Below are 19,039 nucleotides of genomic sequence, written 5' to 3' on the forward strand. Positions count from 1 at the left end.
CTAAAAGCATAATCAATTTAAAAGCTCCCATTAGGAATACCGTAGATGAATATCTGCATAATAATTTACTGATATACATTGCACACTACTATGAGTGTAGGCTTACAGAGCAGTCATATAAAAGGCACCTTGCATAACGTTAGTGAACAGCGGGTGAACAACCAATCATTTATTGTCTCACTTATGGGACTATAGAGAATGACAAAGCAGCACAAGCAGTGTCAATTTTGCTATCACATAATCGCTTCTCTAAGGCCAAACTAAAAGCAACACAAACCTCTGTTACTTCCATTTAAAAGGAACTCACATGTCTTGTTCACAAACTTCCCATACAATCGTGCAGCGCTAGGCTGCCCGAGAAAAAGGCTGCACCAGCCATCACTCGTAACTTTGAGTAAATAGGAGCTTCTTTCTTCTTAATATCGTAAGAGGCATCTACTGATAAACCCCTAATTCTTATCAGCTGCAAATTTTGCCTGTCATCTAAAAACTCAATGACCCAATGCCCTTTTGATCTGAGTAGGGCAGCATTAGCTTCCACCTCTGGCTTTGTCATCAAAACGCCAGATATATCTGTGCCTCTTGTGTATAGACATGGCAAAGTATGCATCTTCAAGATCGATTCTCTGAATCAGCTAAATTGCTGAAAGCCAATCATCCATCTCAACTGGGTAACCAAACACATGATCAGATTAGTCAAATCCTAACCTGATTTGGCATGCTCCACATTTCTGCAATCTTGAGAAATGTCAGAAATACCCCTCTTGTTCTTGGGCAGACTACTCATCCTTTGTGAGATGTCACTGATTCCACTTGGAACCATCGTTTCCTCTATTGACCTTACGGACGTAAATTTTTCGGCTTCTCTTCCCGCGGAAGATACATTATCTATTTATTCATTTATTTCGCTGATAACATATAATCAGAACCTTATGGCTAGAGCTGAAACACAGCATCCACTTGCCAAGTTCCCTGTCAACTCTTGACTGTCAGAGTCACCACGAATCCTCAACGTTCTTCCTCAGTGGAAATGAGCATAATGCAAGCTTGAACCAGGAATTGCTTCGCAGTCCTCTGACTGCAACCGCCTGTCTGAGTTGCCAGTGTGCGCAACACAATCTCTCCCACCAGCCATTTAATCAGGAATACTGGTATGGAGAGCCTATAGATTATTATATATACATTTTCGATTCACATCATGAACCTGCAGGTTAGATAAAAATACTACATGCCAAACCGGCTTCCAGCTGGTAGCTACCTATCCCAGGGAGGATGGTAATTATGTTTTCAACGAACTGGCAACTCCACTAACTGAGCCGAAATTTAAATATGTGTAGAGGGAGACTTCAACTACTTCACTCTATTGAACAGCCCGATAACCTGAATCACAGATGTTGAGGCAATGCTTCCCTGGTCAATATGACCCATATGGCCAGCCAGTTCCAAGATGGTCTACCCTGAACCAGGGTAACCAAGCTGTTCCTACTTGGAACTTACAGAGGTTACTATGCAAGGCACCCTGCCAATGTCTCAGCATCAACCTGATCTTCTCCAGAGACAGTGAAAAAGATACTAGACAGCCTATGCTGCCACTAAATCCAAACCTGGGCTGATAGACTGCTCCATTTTGGAGTTTTACGGAGGTTAATAAAGAGACCTTACCTGTCGGCGTCTCTGAACCTGCTTGTTGGAGCTTCAGCAAAGTTCCATTGCAGACCCTGTCTGACCACATCTTCAACCCCACGCTTGTGAACAGCTCATTTCCGGAGCTCAAAAGCGATATTGCTGTGCAAGGCATGTCTGTCAGCATTCCTGGGCCGAATGGGACAGACTACATCTTTGACCTACAAACTCTTAGACCCTTGCTGGAGCTTTTATTGTGCAGGCCACTCTGCCAGTATATTCCCAGCCTGGATAGACAGGCTGCTTCTTTGGCCAGCTGCTCCTTCGGAGCCTCAGCGGGGCTCACTGGACAGGTCGCGCCTGTCATTACTGCAAACCAGGTTCAACAAGCTGCTCTTGCGAGGCCAGCTAGTGACTCCCGACTGCTCCTCTCCAGAGCTTCAACGGCGCTTCCTGCTCCTTGAATACAGGGTGAAAAACCCGCCGGAATACTGGATCTTTAACCACCTATAATGGTAATCCATCCCTGCAGCCGTCTAAAATTCCCCCTGCAAGTCTTCAACTTGGTACATAAGTACTCTTTGAAGAGATACTATGCAGGCTGTATGTAAGGAATTTGAAGAGATACTATGCAGGCCCTGTAAAAATGAGCCATTTTGGGAATTATCTCATGCCTTATAGCATTTTGCGAAGGCAATAGCCCCAACTGGGTATATAGAGAAGTGATAATGCAATTTCGTGCAAAAGGCCGAAATGACTCCAGAGCGGTTTGGGGCTTGATGACATAATTTCGTTGCCTACATATCCTCACTGGAATATCCCAACTGATGAAATTGACATATGGAATCATCCAAAAGTCTGGTAGTGGCATATTCCCTGGATAATTTTACCCAGATCTTCTATCCCCAAAGAGATGGCAAATATGTGACAAGAGCCAGTAGCTCCTTCATATAATTAAAAATGAAGCATATCCCCCATTAGTTCAGGGATTTCCTTATCGATATCCACATAATTGGAGTCACTTATGTAAGAATCTCCAACACTCCCCTCTTCTGAGCGGGAAATATCATAACGCAATCCTGAGCCAGATATTGCTTCCGTTCTTCTGAGTGGGAGATATTATCACGCAACCCTGAACCAGTTGTTGCTGCCACAGGCATCTGACTGACACAGCCTGTAAATGTCTCCTGAGCTAGGAGCACATTTTCATTTATTTTTATTTGTTCATTCATTTATTTTATTTTTATTCTTTTTATTATTGTTTGTTTGTTCATTCATTTATTTATTGTACTTACTAGACAGGTTGCGCCTGCTAGTGACTCCGTGTCCTTGCTCCCTTCAGGAGCCTCAACGGAGTATTTTAGGGGAGGAAAACATTTTGCAGCCCTGAACCAGGTTTTGCCTCCTCAGGCCTTCAGCCCCCATCTGGCCCATAATCGGAGTCACCTCTGTAATCTCCGATACTCCACTCATCAGAATGGGAGGAATACTGCAACCCTGAGCCAGGTGTTGCCACAGGCATTTGGCTGGAGCCGCCTGTCAATGCCTCCGGTGCACGGAGCATATTTCTCGTTACAGAGCCTGCTCCCACGGAGCCTCTCATAGCTTTACTCTGGCCGCGCCGGCCACTGTTATTTTTAGAACATGAGCTCCCGCGGAGCCTCCATAGCATTCAGCTATCCCGGCATAACATTCAGCAATCCTGGCCGCGCCGGTTGCTGCTATTTTTAAACCATGAGCTCCCGCGGATCTTCCATAACATTCAGCAATCCTGGCCGCTGCTATTTTTATCCCACCTCCACGGCGGCAGCTGCACAAGCTGTGCCAGCTTCTCCGGGCCCGCCGCCCCTGTTCCCGAGCAGCAGCCCGTTCCTGAAATAAAAAATTTCTCTTACCTGTCGGAGCATTTTCGAACTGCTCCGATTCTCGCGCCATGCATCAATGTATTGATGCGCATGCGGGCTGGCGGGCTCTTCACGTAGTCACTCACGTGACTTCGATATAATATTCTATATTTTGAACACTGTTTCCTTTCTCTTTTGCACTCCCTGTTGTACTCATGTATGGTATGATAGCACACATGTATGGTATACTTTTGGAGGATAGCACGCAACACAAAGTTTTTCACTGTATAATAATTACCCAGTACCAAAGAGATGCAATGTTTTCAAAGTGAACAGTTTGGTCACATTAAGAAAACCAGCTTTTTAAATTTCAAATGCATCCTTGATGTCCAAAAACCATGTGATGTCTATTTTCAGTTCACATTTTATGATGTTGCACTCCATTTTGCCATTGTTGAGCTTAGCCTGTTGCATAAATGGAAGCTACCACCAGCTATCACCAACCCCAAAATGTTTGCTTGTTTCCAAGCTTGGTTCTGACTGGGCAAGATAAAAATTAGAATAGCAGTAAGAATGGGTTATGCAATAATTTCACAACCCAACAATAAATTTTCTCTTTGCGGCCATTATTGCTTTGAAATTCAAGTCAAGTTGAGGTCATTGTTATATGCATCAGTACGATGAGCTACATGTTCAATGCAAATGTAAGCCTCAGAATTATTTTATTTCTTTTATGCGCTCCACCAGGACCGGGGCTTAGCCCTATCTAGTGAAATACAGGGATGGAAGGTTGTGGTTTGGAAATTAAATGAAGATTGCCAATGATAGATACAGTGGCTTGCAAAAGTATTCATACCCCTTGGACTTTTCCACATTTTGTCACGTTACAACCACAAACGTAAATGTATTTATTTGGATTTTATGTGATAGACCAACACAAAGTGGCGCATAATTGTGAAGTGGAAGGAAAATGATACATGGTTTTCAAATTTTTTTACAAATAAAAAACTGAAAAGTGTGGCGTGCAAAAGTATTCAGCCCCCTTTACTCTGATGCCCCTAAATAAAATCCAGTGCAACCAATTGCCTTCAGAAGTCACCTAATTGGTAAATAGAGTCCACTTGTGTGTAATCTAATCTCAGTATAAATACAGCTGTTATGTGAAGGCCTCAGAGGTTTGTTAGAGAACATTAGTGAACAAACAGCATCATGAAGCCCAAGGAACACACAGACAGGTCAGGGATAAAGTTGTGGAGAAGTTTAAAGCAGGGTTAGGTTATTAAAAAATATCCCAAGCTTTGAACATCTCACGGAGCATTGTTCAATCCATCATCCGAAAATGGAAAGAGTATGGCACAACTGCAAACCTACCAAGACATGGCCGTCCACCTAAACTGACAGGCCGGGCAAGGAGAGCATTGATCAGAGAAGCAGCCATGGTAACTCTGGAGGAGCTGCAGAGATCCACAGCTCAGGTGGGAGAATCTGTCCACAGGACAACTATTAGTCGTGCACGCCACAAATCGGGCCTTTATGGAAGAGTGGCATGAAGAAAGCCATTGTTGAAAAAAAGCCATAAGAAGTCCCGTTTGCAGTTTGCCACAAGCCATGTGCAGAACACAGCAAACATGTGGAGGAAGGTGCTCTGGTCAGATGAGACCAAAATTGAAGTTTTTGGCCTAAATGCAAAACGCTATGTGTGGTGGAAAACTAACACTGCACATCACCCTGAACACACCATCCCCACTGTGAAACATGGTGGTGGCAGCATCATGCTGTGGGGATGCTTTTCTTCAGCAGGGACAGGGAAGCTGGTCAGAGTTGATGGGAAGATGGATGGAGCCAAATACAGGGCAATATTGGAAGAAAACTGTTAGAGTCTGCAAAAGACTTGAGACTGGGGCAGAGGTTCACCTTCCAGCAGGACAACGACCCTAAACGTACAGCCAGAGCTACAATGGAATGGTTTAGATCAAAGCATATTCATGTGTTAGAATGGCCCAGTCAAAGTCCAGGCCTAAATTCAATTGAGAATCTCTGGCAAGACTTGAAAATTGCTGTTCACAGACGCTCTCCATCCAATCTGACTGAGCTTGAGCTATTTTGCAAAGAAGAATGGGCAAAAATTTCAGTCTCTAGATGTGCAAAGCTGGTAGAGACATACCCCAAAAGACTTGCAGCTGTAATTGCAGCGAAAGGTGGTTCTACAAAGTATTGACTCAGGGGGGCTGAATACTTTTGCACGCCACATTTTTCAGTTTTTTATTTGTAAAAAAATTTGAAAACCATGTATCTTTTTCCTTCCACTTCACAATTATGCACCTCTTTGTGTTGGTCTATCACATAAAATCCCAATAAAATACATGTGGTTGTAACGTGACAAAATGTGGAAAAGTTCAAGGGGTATGAATACTTTTGCAAGCCATTGTATATACTGGAGGATTGTGAGGGTTTATCTAGAGAGCATGGAGCTCAGAAACGTTGGTTGGATACACTTGGTTTTCAAGGGATAGGGGAGCAGTTGATAACTGAGTCTGTGAGCAAAGGTGGATGGTATCTCCTTGACTTTACTCAAGGAAAGTTGTTGCACTGGATTAAAAGATAGCAATCGGTAGATTGAGTGTGATGACTGAGTGTGCATGGGGTTAAATTGGACAAGGTGTATGACTTCCTGGTAGGGGAGGCATGATTTAATTGAAGGAGAACTGAGTCTTCATCTAAGATTTTCTATTTTCATTCTTTCTACTCAAGAACAGCCAAAGTAGGTTCCCTTTATGCAATGCTGGATCGGGCTTTAGGAGTTCAGTGAGTATGCTTCTACCTGATGTCAAATTTATATAAAATGCATCCAGATGTATATTCCACGTCACTGGAAGTCGCTAAATATGTACTGATATTTCAGTCATCATCATGTGAAATGCACAGAGTACATAGAAATAAAATGATGGACTTTGTGTGCTGTGCATTTGGAATCTAATTATTAACATGTTTTACTTTTCTTTGAATCAATTTGCAAAGTGCACAAAACATAATGTTACAATTATTAGGTTATATTACCAGTTCCTGAATACCTTTCCTATCTTTCATTAAAAGACAATATCAATGAAATTCACTTATTTTTTTAAATTTTGCATTGTAAATTGAACTCAAATGTTGAAATTATTCACAAAATACCTGGAATGAGATATTATGCAATGCCTATAAAATTTGTGAAGATTTTAGTATTAAGAGCTTTGTTATGGGTCGTTATTGAATATAGAAATGTGTTAAGTAGGTTAAGAAGCATAGATCGAACTAGCACATTATGTTCTTCCTATTACGGAAGTAAAGCTGATGGGAGCTATTTACTATAGTTATCAGGAAACACTTGTATTTATGCACCACTGTTCATTTAAGATGTTGATAGCTAGTGAAAGATTGCTCATACCAAGCTGCCACAAGCAACAATATAATAATTCTCAAAGATCCTTTCACTCGTGATGGTGAAAGGGGATAAATATTTTCCAGGGCATCAAGGGGTTAAACTTAAATATTCTTCAAAGTAGTACCATGCAAGTAGACAAGGCTCCGTTTCAACATCTCTTCCAAATGATAGCAAGACTACTCAAATGGTACAGGGAATAAAGAACTTCATGCATGTGGAAGTAAGAATTCCATTGTTCCATTTGGGTACATGTGACAATTAAACACTCATGAATCTTGACTCTCTTAAGTTTTGGAAGGAATGGATAAACTGAGTTTGCTTTCCATGCATTGGAGAAAATCTAATAGGGATTTTCAAGATCATGAAGAATTTTGATGGAATAAGAGACATTATTTCAAGTGGCAGAAAAAAATGATAACTAAGATTAAAGGTGGGACATATTTGATAAAAGAACCATAAGTAAAAGAAGGAAAAAAAATAGTAACAAGTTGATGCGATCTTAAATGCACTTCCAGATAGGTGGAAGAAGCTTTCAAAAGGGAACTATAAAACTTCTCGAAATGAAGAATAAATGTGTAACTCCAAAGAAAATACAAAGGAATAGCTCTCCATTGGGATGACACAGGCATGGTGCCCAACCCATGTCATCTTTTTAATCTTACAAAAGTGATGCTTCATCTCAGTTGGCAGATATACAGAATAGATTTCCTTCCTATCCATGTACCTGCGCTGATGTGGGTTGTGAGACATCCTGCCATGCTATACAAGTAACTAATATGTGGGTTGCCATCAAATATCTTGACAGAAGTTAAAATTCCATTGCTGCTGATTTAAAAAAAAAATCTATATAGTGCTATCATATGGCACAACATCGTTTGACACTTGTATTGTTCATCGAACAATTGTTCCACTTTACAATTTAGCAAAATATAGCTACGTGTTCCAGCACTAAACCACTGATAGTTTCGTCTTTTATTTTGTATCAAACTTATTTTAAATAACTACTTTCTCTATATCCAAAATCAAACATTATATTAGAATCAAAGTTAAATAGTGCCAGTGCTGGAATATGAAATAAAACAAGAAGTTCTCACCAAGTCTGTGAGTATCTGTGGAAAGGAAAATAGAGTTATATTTTGAAATTGGTAACCTTTAATCGGGAAAGGGAATAGTTGCAGATGAACAGGTAATAAGTGCCAGAGCAAGGATATTGTGAAGAACAGTGAAGGAGAGAACAGAAGGCAAAATGTGTTATAAGATGGAAGGCAAGAGAGATTGAACTGCAAAAATGCTGAAAGGGCAAGGTAATCAAAGACTAGATGATGTGAAGATGCTGAACAATGATATGAAATTACAACAGGAATTTAGAGCACATGTTAGAAAATTGGTTTGAATACTTGCTGGAAAATAAACAACTATTTCATTTTTAGCCTACTGGTAGTTATAGCTGTATAGCAGAGTGAAAGACTAATGGGCCTGTCCCACTTACGCGACTTATTTGGCAACTGCCGGCACCCGTCATAGGTCGTTGCAGGTCGCCAAAAATTTTCAACATGTTGAAAATTCAGTGGCGACCAGAAAGAGGCTACAACTCTTTGGGCGACTGAGGGGACTACTCACGACCATACAGGCGACACCCTGGCGACATGTGTGAAGCCGATATGGTCGTGAGTAGTCGCCCAAAGAGTCTTACCTTGTTCTGGTCGTCGCTGGATTTTCAACATCTTGAAAATTGTCAGCGACCTGCTGCGACTATGACGGGTGCCGGCAAGTCGCCGAAAAAATTGCGTAAGTGGGACAGGCCCATAAGGCAAACACGAAGCCACTTCTATCACCATTCCTCAAATTTTCTATTGTCTCCAGTTCATAACTTGAAATTTATAGATTTAGCACCTTTGCAGTAAAATATAGGATTTGCAGTATAACTTCCAGTAACTTTAAAGACAATATATTTTTTTTAAATCAATTGTCAATTTCCTTCTTGCTGGAAATCTGCTGGCATAAACTCTATACCAGACATAATCAAATTAACTTTAAAGATCAGGCTTTTGTTGTGAGATGTTCTCATGATTTAATTTATTCCATTTGTAAAACAAGGATTGCCACTTTTCTGGTTTTAAATTTGTAGCTCTTGAATGGGTTGTTCTGACAATCCTATAATGTTTACTGGAAATATGTAAGTGCTAAGGGAGTCTTTTAGGTCTGGCTAATAAATAATGAAATATAAGGTTTGCAACTATCTGTGCCTTTTGGCGTTAAATGGAATTGCAGTACTGAACATTAATCAGAAAAATCATTACAACAATTGTCGCACTACAGTACGTTGACAGCACTTCAAATTTCTACTAAGAATTGATTGCAACATTTTAATGATGCTCTACTATTTACTGTAAATTGAAATTCATGACAGAATGAAAATGCCCCCTGAGATTTCTCAAAATGAATTTCTCTTTGCAGTGCAACTTTCATCTGACTGTAACTTTAAGATAAATTTTGTGCAGGCTGTGTCTATTTAGCTGGATCATTTTACAACCTTCCTGCAATTAATCACTTTCGAAGCACAATAACAAAGATTTTCGCCAAACTGGTGAATGTATTTGGATGCTGGTTTTGGCAAGAGGTGTTGAGCAAAACACCTAGAGAGATCATCTTTTAGTTGATTATATTGCATGGAAAATGCACTGGCAGTTCAAATCAAGTCATAAATTTTAATGCAAGACTTCATAAAATGTAGGGGTTGCAATGTTAAAGGTACTAGTCTAAATATGCAACTGGACGATTCAAATTTTTGAATATGTCTCAAAACTAAAAAGTGGTACAAATTCAGAATGCAGGGCACAGAGTAGAAATTTAAAATGTGCATATTATACACATGCACAAAGGCCACGGAGCACACTATTGAGGTAATAATTTGATTGCAATGCATGTTTGAGGCTGCCTCATTATGTTACAGGGTAACTACTAAACCTTAACCAGGAAAGCAATTCTTAATGGTGAGGTGAATGTTTGCTGGAATGGGATCCAGCTGATCCAAATCTAATCCTGCATGTCCACCATTTGCATCGTAACATTGGATTGTACATCGGGGAAGCACGATTCATGTTCCTTTATCGGTCTGCCAATGTTAGAAGCTGAAACAGTGCTATCTGCAATGATGATCCCTGCTAATAACTGCTACTATTGAGCTCATGCCTAGATGTTTGCACAATGCAGTTGTTGATGTTACAATCAGTCACAGAAAGCAGCAATGTTTTAGGCTTAAAAATGTTTTTTTTTAACTGGAATGTATGTTTTTTTACTGGAATGTTACATATGTACAAAAGTCTCTCCCATCCCTGACAGCACCACCCACTCTCCCAAATCTGGATGAAACTGTCAAGGTCCAATGTAGGGCACTTTTGCAAAACATCTTTCTCTCTGCAATTATTGATTTTGATTCTGAAATGTTCTGATACATTCAGTTTTGGGTACAAAGGAGGCATAGTTGGATAACACATTAGTCAATGCTGTTGGTTGTGCTGGATGGTGTATACTTTTCCAGAAGATGGCTTCTACATTTGACTTTGCTAATACATTTACTGCAGAGCTTTTCTGTGACCCAGATAACTGATCAGTGAAACAAGGCCAAAATCATGTAACAGTTCGAGGTCAGAGTTTAACGGGGTGACGGAGGAACTGAAGGATATCCACAATAGGCAGGAAATGGTGTTGGATAGACTGATGGGACTGAAGGCAGATAAATCCCCAGGGCCTGGTGGTCTGCATCCCAGGGCACTTAAGGAAGTGGCTCTAGAAATCGTGGATGCATTTGTGATAATTTTCCAATGTTCTATAGATTCAGGCTCAGTTCCTGGGGATTGGAGGGTAGCTAATGTTATCCCACTTTTTAAGAAAGGCGGGAGAGAGAAAACAGGGAATTATAGACCAGTTAGCCTGACATCGGTGGTGGGGTAGATGCTGGAGTCAATTATAAAAGATGATATAGCTCAACATTTGGATAGCAGTAACAGGATTGGTCTGAGTCAGCAGGTATTTACGAAAGGGAAATCATGCTTGACTCATCTTCTGGAATTTTTTGAAGATGTAACTAGGAAACTGGACAAGCAGGAGCCAGTGGATGTACTGTACCTGGACTTTCAGAAAGCATTTGATAAGGACCCACATAGGAGATTAGTGGGCAAAATTAGGCCACATGGTATTGGGGGTAGAGTGCTGACATGGATAGAGAAGTGGTTGGCAGACATGAAAAAAAAGTTGGGATTAACGGGTCCCTTTCAGAATGGCAGGCAGTGACTAGTGGGGTACCGCAAGGCTCGGTACTGGGGCTGCAGCTATTTACAATATACATCAATGATTTAGATGAAGGGATTCAAAGTAACATTAGCAAATTTGCAGATGACACAAAGCTGGGTGGCAGTGTGAACTGTGAGGATGCTATGAGAATGCAGGGTGACTTGGACAGGTTTGGGGAGTGGGCAGATGCATGGCAGATGAAGTTTAATTCGGATAAATGTGAGGTTATCCACTTTGGCAGCAAAAACAGGAAGGCAGATTACAATCTAAATGGCGTCAAGTTGGGAAAAGGGGAAGTACAATGGGATCTGGGGGTCCTTGTACATCAGTCTATGAAAGTAAGCATGTAGGTACAGCAGGCAGTGAAGAAAGCGAATGACATTTTGGCCTTTATAACAAGAAGAATCTAATATAGGAGCAAAGAAGTCCTTCTGCAGTTGCACAGAGCCCTAGTGAGACCACACCTGGAGTATTATGTGCAGTTTTGGTCCCCTAATTTGAGGAAGGACATTCTTGCTATTGAGGGAGTGCAGCGTTGGTTTACAAGGTTAATTCCCGGGATGGCGGGACTGTCATATGCTGAGAGAATGGAGCAGCTGGGCTTGTACACTCTGGAGTTTAGAAGGATGAGAGGGTATCTCATTGAAACATATAATATTGTTAAGGGTTTGGACACGCTAGAGGCAGGAAACATGTTCCCGATGTTGGGGGAGTCCAGAACCAGGGGCCACAGTTTAAGAATAAGGAGTAAGCCATTTAGAACGGGGATGACAAAACACTTTTTCTCACAGAGAGTGGTGAGTCTGTGGAATTCTCTGCCTCAGAGGGCGATGGAGGCAGGTTCCCTGGATGCTTTCAAGAGAGAGCTAGATTGTCTTTTGTCTATTGTAATAATAGCCCCATTGGATGAAGAGCTGCATGTTTACACTGCTCTCTCTGTCAAATGTTTAGCAGGAAAGGCATATATTGATATATGGTACACAAAAAAGCTGGAGAAACTCAGCGGGTGCAGCAGCATCTATGGAGCGAAGGAAATAGGCAACGTTTCGGGCCAAAACCCTTCTTCAGACTGATCGGGGGTGGGGGGGGGGGGCGGGGACAAGAAAGGAAAAAGGAGGAGGAGCCCGAAGGCTGGGGGATGGGAGGAGACAGCAGGGGGACTGAGGAAGGGGAGGAAACAGCAAAGACTAACAAAACTGGGAGAATTCGATGTTCATGCCCCCAGGATGCAGACTCCCCAAGCGGAATATGAGGTGCTGTTCTTCCAATTTCCGGTGTTGCTCGCTGTGGCCATGGAGGAGACCCAGGACAAAGAGGTCGGAGATGGAGTGGGAGGGGGAGTTGAAGTGCTGAGCCACCGGGTGGTCAGCTTGGTTATTGCGGACCGAGCGGAGGTGTTTGGCGAAACGATCGCCCAACCTCCGCTTGTTCTCACCGATATAGATCTGCTGACATCTAGAGCAGCGGATGCAATAGATGAGGTTGGAGGAGATACAGGTAAGCCTCTGTCGCACCTGGAACGACTGCTTGGGTCCTTGAACGGAGTCGAGAGGGGAGGTAAAGGGACAAGTGTTGCATCTCTTGCGGTTGTAAGGTAAAGTGCCCGGGGAGGGGGCGGTACGAGAGGGAAGGGAAGAATTCACAATGGAATTATGGAGGGAGCGGTCTTTGCGGAAGGCAGATATGGGGGGAGATGGGAAGATGTGGCGAGTGGTGGGGTCACGTTGGAGGTGGCGAAACTGACGGAGGATTACTTGTTGTATGTGATGACTGGTGGGGTGAAAGGTGAGGACTAGGGGGACTCTGCCCTTGTTGCGAGTGGGGGGATGGGGAGAGAGAGCAGTGTTGCGGGGTATGGAAGAGACCCTGGTGCGAGCCTCATCTATGGTGGAGATGGGGGAACCCCGTTCCCTGAATAATGAGGACATTTCAGATGTCCTGATGTGGAATGCCTCATCCGTGGAGCAGATGCGGCATAGACGGAGGAATTGGGATTAGGGGATGGAGTCCTTACAGGAAGCAGGGTGGGAAGAAGTGTTGTCCAGATAGCCATGGGAGTCAGTGGGTTTATAGTGGATGTCGGTCAGAAGTCTATCACCTGCAATGGAGATAGTGAAGTCAAGGAATGGTAGGGAAGTGTTGGAAATGGTCCAGGTGTATTTGAGTGCCGGATGGAAGTTAGTTGTGAAATATATTGATACATGTTTTACTCAAACTATCAAGTTGATTTATTCATGATGTGGGACTTTGGATGTGTTTAAAAGAGAATCGGAAATGTAAGGTGCTCACTATTCAGGCTTGAATTCAAATATACACGAAGGAATTCTAGCAGAGAGTAAGGCACCATTGGGAACTGCACAGTTTGGAAATGTACAGATTGTGATGTACAAACAAGGAGATTTGCAGCTCGGAGACGTCTACTTGATGGCAGGTTTACAGCTATAAGATATATAGGGCAGTGACCAAAGATCAAGGAACCAATTTGATCCCTTGAAAAAGCAGCAGTGTTAGATCTACAGCTAGAGCCATTAGCATTTCAAAGCCAAAGTGGATTTTGGACCATAAATGTAAATCCGTCTTAAAACCAGTAGTTCGTTGAGTCATAGAGTTGTACTTTAAAGCCCAACTAGTCCATGCCGACCAAGATACCTCATCTAAACTAATCCCAATTGCATGCATTTGGACCAAATTACTCATATTATTTCATACCCATGTACCTGTCCGTGTCTTTTAAATGCTGTTATAGTACTTATCTAAACTACCTACTCTACCAGCTTGTTCCATATACCCACCACCTTCTGTATGAAAAAGTAACCCTTCAGATTCCTATTAAATCTTGCATCTCACACCTTAAATCTATGTCCTCTGGTCTTTGATTCCCATACCCTGGTAAAAGACCCTTTCTATTTTCCTAAGGATTAGAGGTAGATCCTATCTACCTTCCTGAGGATTGGAGGGTAGCTAATGTAACCCCACTTTTTAAAAAGGGAGGGAGAGAGAAAACGGGGAATTACAGACCAGTTAGTCTAACATCGGTAGTGGGGAAACTGCTAGAGTCAGTTATTAAAGATGGGATGGCAGCACATTTGGAAAGGGTTCATTAAATCATTGGACAAAGTCAACATGGATATATGAAAGGTAAATCATGTCTGACGAATCATATAGAATTGTTTGAGGATGTAACTAGTAGAGTGGATAAGGGAGAACCAGTGGATGTGTTATATCTGGACTTTCAGAAGGCTTTCGACAAGGTCCCACATAAGAGATTAGTTTGCAAACTTAAAGCACACGGTATTGTTGTTTCAGTATTGATGTGGATAGAGAACTGGCTGGCAGACAGGAAGCAAAGAGTAGGAGTAAACGGGTCCTTTTCAGAATGGCAGGCAGTGACTAGTGGGGTACCGCAAGGCTCGGTGCTGGGACCCCAGCTATTTACAATATATATTAATGATTTGGACGAGGGAATTGAATGCAACATCTCCAAGTTTGCGGATGACACGAAGCTGAGGATGCTAGGAGGCTGCAAGGTGAATTGGATAGGTTGGGTGAGTGGGCAAATGCATGGCAGATGCAGTACAATGTGGATAAATGTGAGGTTATCCACTTTGGTGGCAAAAACAGGAAAGTAGACTATTATCTGAATGGTGGCCAATTAGGAAAAGAGGAGATGCAACGAGACCTGGGTGTCATGGTACACCAGTCATTGAAAGTAGGCATGCATGTGCAGCAGGCAGTGAAGAAAGTGAATGGTATATTAACATTCATAGCAAAAGGATTTGTGTATAGGTGCAGGGAGGTTCTACTGCAGTTGTACAGGGTATTGGTGAGACCACACCTGGAGTATTACGTACTGTTTTGGTATCCTAAATCTGAGGAAAGACATTCTTGCCATAGAGGGAGTACAAAGAAGGTTCACCAGACTGATTCCTGGGATGTCAGGACTTACATATGAAGAAATACTGGATAGACTTGGCTTGTACTCGCTAGAATTTAGAAGATTGAGGGGGGATCTTATAGAAACTTACAAAGTTCTTAAGGGGTTGGACAGGCTAGATGCAGGAAGATTGTTCCCGATGTTGGGGAAGTCCAGAACAAGGGGTCACAGTTTAAGGATAAGGGGGAAGTCTTTTAGGACCGAGATATGAAAAACATTTTTCACACAGAGAGTGGTGAATCTCTGGAATTCTCTGCCACAGAAGGTAGTTGAGGCCAGTTCATTGGCTATATTTAAGGGGGAGTTAGATGTGGCCCGTGTGGCTAGGGGGATCAGGGGGTATGGAGAGAAGGTAAGTACGGGATACTGAGTTGGATGATCAGCCATGATCATATTGAATGGGGAGAAGGGCCGAATGGCCTACTCCTGCACCTATTTTCTATGTTTCTATGTTTCTATACCCCTCTATTAGGTAACCCCTTAGCTACCTGCACTCCAAGGAATAAAGTCTTAAGGGCCTGTCCCACTTACGTGTCCTTGGCACGCAAATTACGCAACCTCGTGGTCGTGTTGAGCCGCGATGGTCCCGCGCGACTTCATTCGAACTCACAGCCGTCTGGAGTGCATGACTTCATTTGAAGACGGACACAAAATGCTGGAGTAACTCAGCGGGTCCAGCAGCATCACTGGAGAGAAGGAATGGGTGATATTTCGGGTGGAGACTATTCTTCAGTCTGAAAGAGGTTTCAGAGGGGCCATATTCTCTATCTAATTACCCTATTTCTCTTAATTACATAAACTCTCTTAGGATTTGCCGTAATTTTATCTGCCCATATTGTCTTGCAGATTTCCTTCTTAAGTATGCTCAACATATCCAGTTATATGTTTGAACTTAGCTGTTTGCATCTGGGCCGTGTCTCCTGCAAACATTCTACACTAATCTCCCTTAGCAAGTTCCTACCCATACCATTGAAGTCGCCCTTGACCCAATTAAGAGTTGGGGGTGACACGGTGGCGCAGCGGTAGAGATGCTGCCTTACAGCGCCAGAGACCACGACACACACACACACACACACACACACACTCACATAGAATATCAGAGCAATATAAAAGCGGACGATAACATCGGGAGCTGGCCTGTTTAAGAAAGAACTGCAGATGCTGGAAAAATCGAAGGTAGCTAAAAATGCTGGAGAAACTCAGTGGTAGAAGAAGTGTCTCGACCCAAAATGTCACCCATTCCTTCTCTCCAGAAATGCTGCCTGTCCCACTGAGTTACTCCAGCTTTTTTGCCTAGTCTCTTCTGATTTTCTGTTTAGCATATCCAATGTCTATCCTCCATGTGTATTAAGGATCTGCAGATGCTGTTATACACTAAAGATCGACACAAAATGTTGGAGTAACTCAGCGGGACAGGCAGCATCTCTGAAGAGAAGGAATAGATTATGTTTTGGGTCGAGGTCTGAAAAGGTGTCTCGACCCGAAATGTCATCCATTCCTTCTCTTCAGAGATGCTGCCGATCCCACCGAGTTACTCCAGCATTTTGTGTCTGTTCCATGATAAACCAAAAAAGTTCATAGATGTGTAAATTGTTTTTCAGGGTGAACTTTCATTATCAAACTTAGGTACCAGCTATAACAACTGACATGCCAAATATAAATGCAAGATCTCAACCCATCTTAAAACTCCACAAAAGCTGATAATTCTTGCCTCTGATTTACTGTTCAGTTTTTGAATCCCCTGGAAACCCTTGCAACACATGTTCATTTGGGGGAGGTAAACATTTGCAGAGCTCATTGATATTCAACTCCTCCCATGTTCATTCTTCAAATGCTGATTTTGTTCCCTTTTTGAACATTCGAAAATCAGTCTCCAAACCATGCCCAAATTACCTGATTTTAATGTTTTAATATTATCTACCTCGTGTCCCAATTTACTATTTATTCACCGGGGAAAAATTAGACGACTCAGGCATTTTTAACTTCTGTACTTCCAGTTTATATTGCAACCATTTGTTTTAAACAAAGGAAAATATGTTTATAGGCTGCAGGTTAATTTTAATCTTTATTACCTGACAGTAAATGCCAAAATTATTGGGAAATTCTTCTTCTCACTTGTAGCCATCAAAATCAGGCCAGCATGATTCTGAGTGAAGAAGGATGGATGGCCAGAGACATTGGTGCACATTTTGAGTACAAACTCCAAGATTAAGCTACTGTTCAATAATTGCCAATTCCATAAACTCTACCCTGAGCTGATATGCTATAATACTTGGCTGTGTTACCTCTAGTGCTGCTTTGATACTCAGAACACGATAAAGCCATTGTGGAATAGTTAGAATCAGAATGTGCTTTGGTCAGAATAATTATCATTGTACTTATCCAATTCAATTTTGTTTGCAATACGAGCTGTCAGCCGAGAAATTGGGCACCACATGGCTGCAGGAGTAAGATTAACTGATGATGTATGTTATACATGCTTTAAAGAGACCATCACAAATTTGCTTAGGCAACCTCCACTTCCCTGTTTTCTGCAGTTGTTATTCCCCTATTGGAATAGGGAAATATCTGAATAGGGTGTATCATGTCCCAAACCTCACCAACTTCTACAGATGCATCAGTAAAAATGTTATTGGGATGCATCAAAGCATGGTTTGGGAACAGCTCCATCCAAGACCACAAGAAATTGCAGAGAATTGTGTACGCAGCCCAGCCCATCACACAAAACATCCTTCCTTCCATTGACTCAATTTACACCTCACATTGCCTCAGCAAGGCCAGCAGCATAATCAAGGACAAGTTGCATCCTGGCCATTCCATTTTCTCCCCTCTCCCATCAGACAAGAAGTATAAAAGTGGGAAAGCGCACACTTCCAGATTCAGGGACAGTTTCTTCCCAGCTAATGTGAGTGACCTGAATGAGGGACTTAACTGCAAGCCAACCAGGAAACCCGTTCGACCGGAGCCTAATGACCTGACCCGTTTAAATCCGATACGTGTTTAAATCTTTCCCATCCACCAATACAGTCAATTAGGTCAAATGGTAATTGTACCCCCATCAGACAGCTTTAAGAAATTCTCCGTGAATACCTTCAGTAATACTTTAAGGTCAAAACACAACTGGTGACACATCGTGTTAATACGATGTTAATGGAGAATTTAACAAGGGCTTAACTGTGACACCCCCACTGTCTCATGGAAAGCGGAGATTTTAATACATTTTTTTAAACAAATTTCAAAATCCAATTACAAAACATGGGAAGGGATTGTCCCCCACCTCTCAAAACATGGAGGGGACGTGACCCCCCCCCCCCCCCCCCCCCCCCGTCCTCTCCGGGATTTCCGCCCATGGGTGCTGTCTGTATGGAGTTTTTACGTTCTCCCCGTGACCGCATGGGTTTTCTCCGAGATCTTCGTTTTCCCCCCACACTCCAAAGACGTACAGGTTTGTAGGTTAATTGGTTTGGTATAAATGTATATTGTCCCTAGTGTGTGTAGGATGGTGTTAATGTGCGTGGATCGGGTCGGTGGGCTGAAGGGCCTGTTTAGCAGCTGTATCTCTAAACAAAACAAAACTAGAAAATAACTTTAAGTTGAAGGCCCGCCCTATCATTATCCATAACTATTTTAAAGTTGAAAGAATTGTGGTCACTGGCCTCAAAAGTTTCTCTCACTGACACTTCAGTCACTTAGCCTTCCAAATTTCCCAAGTATAGGCCTAGGTTTATCTTCTCCCCTCTACATATTGAGGTAGACAAGTATCAATTAATTTGTGTAAAAAAACTTTTGCCTCATCTTCTTTAAAACTTATTTCTCTCATCCTAAATGTATGGTCTCGTTGTTGATAACCCTTATATGGGAACAGATTTTGACTGTCTACCCTCATAATTTTACATATCTCTCTCAGGTCACCTTACAGCT

The sequence above is a fragment of the Amblyraja radiata genome, chromosome 6 (assembly GCF_010909765.2).
Source record: "Amblyraja radiata isolate CabotCenter1 chromosome 6, sAmbRad1.1.pri, whole genome shotgun sequence".
NCBI classification, from domain to species: Eukaryota; Metazoa; Chordata; class Chondrichthyes; order Rajiformes; family Rajidae; genus Amblyraja; species Amblyraja radiata.